This window comes from Halichoeres trimaculatus, unplaced genomic scaffold (genome assembly GCF_033239565.1).
Source record: "Halichoeres trimaculatus isolate MK-OKI-2021-1 unplaced genomic scaffold, fHalTri1.1 fHalTri1_scaffold_25, whole genome shotgun sequence".
Lineage (NCBI taxonomy): Eukaryota > Metazoa > Chordata > Actinopteri > Labriformes > Labridae > Halichoeres > Halichoeres trimaculatus.
Window position 1 is genome coordinate 1313415 of NW_027437203.1, and position 6089 is coordinate 1319503.

General features: G+C 40.6%; 1 long non-coding RNA gene across 1 annotated transcript; it reads right to left on the reverse strand.

The window, feature by feature from the left end:
- Window positions 1-226: 226 nt before the first annotated feature.
- LOC141786300 (uncharacterized) lies at window positions 227-2986 on the reverse strand. Its single transcript, XR_012597656.1, has 3 exons — window positions 2850-2986; window positions 1823-1972; window positions 227-672 (listed from the first exon to the last, which is right to left on the reverse strand). It is a non-coding gene; the product is annotated as an uncharacterized LOC141786300 (long non-coding RNA).
- Between the last annotated feature and the right edge of the window lie 3103 nt (window positions 2987-6089).

The following is a 6089-nucleotide window of genomic DNA, read 5'->3' on the forward strand; positions in this document are numbered from 1 at the left end:
TGAAACTGCGTTATGTTTGTCTCAAAAAGAAATGTATGTGCCACTTGATCCACATTCTTTAAACAATTCACAAGCCAAACTGTACATTAACATATGATATATTATGATAAATACTCTCACAAACTTTAAAAATACATGTGAAAATCATAGATTTATTTGTGAAGCTTACAAACACATGAAAATCATGGATGTTTGTGTGCGTCTTTTTAAGACAAATCTCCCCCTAAGCAAGCATTTGGAGTAAGGATTGGCATGATAAATTGATGATTGATTAATTGATAGTTAAAAATTTCATCGATTAAGTTCATTTTTAATTGATTAATCAAATACTGGTTCTGTTTCTTAGTGTGAGTCGTTCTCGACTTAGTGGCTTTGTGATATTTGAATCAGGCTACACGTGGCATTACCTCTTGCAAAACACTTTTGAGTGTTTCTCTTGCTTTCTTTCTCTCTTATTTGTTTCTTCCCTTTCTTCTTCTTAGCCCTTTTTTGACCTCCTCCTTTTCTTTTTCTTGCCATTGTCTGAAGATGTGGCAGAACTTGAGGAATCCGAGGAGTTGTCGTCAGTGAAAGAGTTACTCTGTCCAGCTGACACAGATGAATCAGAAGAAGTTGGCATGGCAGATGAGTCAGGAGAAGGCTCATCATTTACCATGCTGGAGGCTTGTGATGCTGTATAAAGACAACACAATGAGGCACTGCTATCACACAGTTTACATGTTAAATGTATGCTAAATGTGTCCACATAGACTGTAAGGGGTACTGTTGGGATACTAAGGGTGGTGTCCTTTGTGTTTCAGAAAAACAAAACATATATCAACAGTATCCCATCAAAGATGTATTTTGCAACACACACCAGCCAGGCTCCAGCCCAATTCCCTCTTCAATGAGCACCCATCCCACAGTATCAGCAATTTAGTTAGGTGTTACCAGCTTTTTCTCCCCATCTCTATGTTGCCAAACCAAAACAAATATAGTTTCAGGTGGAATAGTCCTCTGACGTTATGCAGGTATAGGTAATTAGGTAAATTAGGTAAATTAGGCATATTAAAAAGTTTGTGTAGGCTACAACCATAATACCAATGTTGGTTTACATGGCAAATACATTTAGATTGGTAATGATTTCTAAAAAAATTTCAAATTAAAGAACAAAGTTTTCAATATTTGACCAATCTGATCAATCTGTAACAATTGATTGATTGAATAGTAGTCATGTGCAGTAAAACAGTTAATTAAGGAGGCATTGTTGCACATTATATCCAGAAACTTAACAACTGTATTCAAGGAGAGCTGTGGACAAATTACGTATTTATCAAAAAAATTAATAAAAATGCCAGTCACAGCCAATGGGAGCATGACACAACAAAGGACAGTCAAAACAGAAGAACAGAAGCTGCAGCTTGAGACTTCCTTTACTTTTGGCAGGATTCCAGGGATGCTCCAAAATTTTACCAACCCCTCTCACCTGCTGGATGCAGAGCGCAACCATTACAATCAATGTGTGTGATTCTATATTGTCCAGCTGTGTTGCAGCACCGGTGTGTGGATCAGATCTGCAAGGCTTTTTTTCTTGCCATCAGCCACTGCACAAACGCATCAATTTAGCACTCTTGATAATCAAATTAATGCTCAGAATGCAAACATCAGAAATAGTTTAGTGGTTCTCTTGGGGTGCCCTGAGCTAAAAATAAAAAGTTTAGGAACCCCTGGCGTATGGTCCTGGTGGATTTAGGTGATAAATCATTATAATAATATTGTGCCTAACATGATAATTTTGTCAGCCTCCCTCCCCCCCCCTCTCTAACAGTAATTATGAACTTACATTGCGACGGTTGCTTTCTTAAAAAGTCTCTCTCTCTGGTCAGCTAGATGATCTTGTCTTCCTGAGATGCTATTTTTTGTTTGGCCAATTCCAGCTCATGTTTTTGCTTCTGGGAAATGAGGGTGGAAGTGGGAGCTATTTGAACGACACCTGGGGTTGGAAAAGAAATAAAAAGATACATTTTTATTAATCAACATGATGGATTGTGCATTGCTAACCTCTACGTGTGGTCAGAGTCAGAGGTGGAACTTCCAACATTGTATACAATAAGTATAGTAAAAAATTATAACAGTAAAAAAAAAAGTAAAAAAGTAAGTTTAAAACGTAAAAAGGGTAATTATAATGAAACTTTGAGTCACTTGTACTTCTGATGCTGGTTAAGGCTATGTTATTTGTTTATGTCATTGTTAAACAGAAGCAGGTAGGGATTTCTACTGAATTGTTTCTTTTTGTGTGGACATACTGTTGTAAACTGCAGCACAATTTTTGTCAAACTTTTTAATTAACACTTTAAAACTGGACATAAATTTAATTTTACATTTTGGAGACCTTCTCACAGATTACCAGTAACCTTAATCCTCAACTCTAACATAGTAGCACTGAAGTAGTAATCTGCTATAAATTTAAGGTGTATTTTACACAATCTATGAATCATACCCTATTATTTCAAATGAATGGATAACATGAAATTATTCAAACTGTGGATTATATTTTTAGGCTCAGAAATATGCTTATATTTTTTAGTATAAAGGAATCATCTGATGAATTATTTGACAACTATTTGATGAACTTTATGTCTTATATTGGAGATTCACAGGTGATGTATAATTGTGACATGAACTTCAACCTGAAATTTCTACTGTACTTTGAAAATTTTCAGGGGCCATGTAACATGCAGCTACTTTATAATATTAATAATGTCAAAATGAAATTTTATATTTCAATGTGACTTCCCAAGGTAGCTTAACTAGCTTGTCGACAAGCTACATCACCATAATAAACATTGCAATGTTATGTCTTTACTTACCAAAAGAGTCATCCTCAGTGTCAAAAAAGATCCGCTTTTCAATGTTTTTTTCCTCGAACGTGTCTGGACCCAGCTGACTGGCTGACGGCGGGGTCCAGACACAGACGGTACCTTGTCCACCTCCTTCATGTCCAAACACGTTGGTTTCAGTAGTTAGAAGGTGGGTTAGAAACACATAGCAAGACTCTTTAGTGACAACTCTTTCCTTTGCCTTCAAAATAAAACCTCTTCATAGAAAATTGGCCATAAGCGCCGTATAAACATCTGTTTATATACTATCTTAAAGAAAATACTAATTATGTTTGCTTTGTGAAGACATATGGATGCTGAATTTATAGATAAGCCCTTGTGGCATTAAGTTGCAAAAAATAGAGATAACTTTATTCTAGCCATCCAAAAAGTGTAACAGGAAGAGGGAGAGGATGGAGGGAAAATTGTTCATCTACTTCTTCTTCCGCTTGAATTTATAAAAGTGACTTTACCAAGATGGTGCAGCTAAACAAACTTAGATCACTTAGTTTTGAAGGAAGGTCAATTAGCAAAACATTTAAACTGATTAAATACCTTCAAAAAGAAAACTTCTCATGCAAAAAGTCTCATGCCGCAAATGTCACGAGTGGATGAAACTGACCAAAGGCAGCGGACAGGACCATTATAAATGGTAAGAACTTAGTGTGTTTTGCTTCATAATGAACTCATTAAAAAAAAAAAAAAACATTTATCTTAATTAAATATCTTTATTTCTGTCTATTGTTTTTGTACAGTCGAACCCTTTGTGCAGGGCTGCACAGTGGTGCAACGGTTAGCGCTGCAGCCTCACAGCAAGAAGGTCACCGGTTCAAATCCCCACCTCGGCCGGTGGGCCTTTCTGTGTGGAGTTTGCATGTTCTCCCCGTGCATGCGTGGGTTCTCTCCGGGAACTCCGGCTTCCTCCCACAGTCCAAAAACATGCTCATCGGGTTAATTGGTCACACCAAATTGTCCCTAGGTGTGAGTGTGTGCGTGCATGGTTGTCTGTCTATGTGTCAGCCCTGCGATTGACTGGCGACCAGTCCAGGGTATACCCTGCCTCTCGCCCAATGATTGCTGGGATAGGCTCCAGCCACCCGTGACCCTAAACAGGATAAGCGGTATGGAAAATGGATGGATGGACGAACCCTTTGTACTATTTGTTCAACTGGGCAACTTGACTCAACTTGAGGCTAAAAAACTTGAGACTCGACTTGACTTGACAGACAATGACTTGAGACTCGACTTGACTTGAGACAAGCTGACTCGGACGACTTGTAGCATGTTTGCGACGAATACTGGTCATATATTCTAAAATAAAAATAATCGAACAGGCACTTAATTACTGTTTACCCCTGAACTCAGATATTCCTTCTGGGAACTCCAACATCCTAGTACCAAATGAAAGCACCATAAAATGGCGACTACCCGTGAGCCAGTTGCATCTTATGCTGCTCCAAAAGTAGAGCAGCTTGCATTTAAAAATTTATTCTCAAACGAAAAAAGAAGGAGCGCACAATGCAAGAGCAACACTAAAATTGACGAAAGAGGGAACAAGGTCCAATTTTATACGCCATTTAAAGACTGTACATGAAGCCAAGTAAGTAAAACCAAGCTACCACTTTTAGAAGTGTGTGCGCGTGTGCATGTGTGCCTGTTGGTGATATGTTTGTCGACCATGATTTGAACATTGTTGTTAATAAGACAAACGATTTCACTCACAACTGTTACGAACGTTGATATGGGCTACTGTGGCCTGTGTGACTGCATGAATAATCTCCATCGATGGCAGCAAGCCCCCGTCGTCCAACACTTCATCACTCTTCATAACAAACATCCGGTCGTGACTTGTCAGCAGAGGAAATAACTCCCACGATCAACCTGTATTCCTTCTCATTTAGCCTCCGATAAGTTTTTCATCTAGCTATAGCTGCATTGAGTCCACTCTGTTATCCTTCAGGAAAGTGGATAAAGGACCCTATGCCAGCAAAACAAATGCACATGGCCAGGCACTATAGGCAGCTAAATTTGTGCCTGATGATGAATGACATATTAAAATCTAAAATATAAAAACATGCACGTCAAGATTATTATTATTATTATTATTTTATTTTATTTTTTTAAGCAACAGACCTGTAGTAGGCACTAGACATTACATTAATGGTGTCACTACTAGCCACTACTTTGACATTCCTTAAATGGATGGCCATTTATTTTAAGTTATATTTATTGTAAGCTCCTGTTCTGTGCTGTTTGCACTTTGTTTGCACTGGTACATTTTTGAGGAAAACATTCACTGGGCGCGAATGGACTTCAAACCCGGCAAGTCACGCAGCATTTCCATCGTGAAAGGTCAACTGACAGGCGAGCGGTTCCACATCAGTGGAGAGCCAATTCCAACACTCCTGGAGAAGCCCATCAAGAGCCTTGGACGATGGTACAACGCAGACCTTAGAGACACCCAGCAAATTGAACAACTGCGGCAGGATACAGCCAACGGCCTGTGGCGGATCAACAACACTGCACTACCAGGGAAACTGAAGCTCTGGTGCCTTCAGTTTGGGTTGCTACCCAGACTCCAGTGGCCGTTGACCATGTATGAGGTCTCTCTATCCCAGGCTAACCGCTTGGAAAGGCTGGTGAATTCCCATGTGAGGAAGTGGCTCGGACTCCCAAGGTGTGTCAGCAGCATTGGACTCTACAGCAATGGAGCCTTGTCACCGCCAATCTCTAGCATGGTTGAAGAGTTCAGATGTGCCAAGGTGAGGCTGGAGATGTCACTCACTGAGTCCCGGGACCCTGTGGTGCGAGGTGCTCCCCCCACCGTGGTAACAGGGAGGAAGTGGACCCCAACCACAGCTGTCCTACAAGCCAAATCGGCTCTCCTCCATCTTGATATAGTGGGCCATGTCCAGCAAGGCAGAGCAGGTCTTGGCCTTGGCACAGTAACTCCTCTCTGGCAAAAGGCATCCAGAACCGAGCGACGAGCTATGGTTGTAGAGGAGGTGCGTCGACAGGAGGAAGCAACCAGGCGCTCCAAAGCTGTGGCACAAGCCAAACAGGGCCGCTGGATGAGGTGGGAGGGTGTCGAGAAGAAAAAGCTCACGTGGAGCGATCTCTGGGGCATGGAATCCAACAGGCTGAGTTTCATCGTTCAGGCAACATATGATGTTCTACCATCTCCAACAAACCTGCAACAGTGGTTTGGAAAGGACCCAGCTTGCCCTCTGT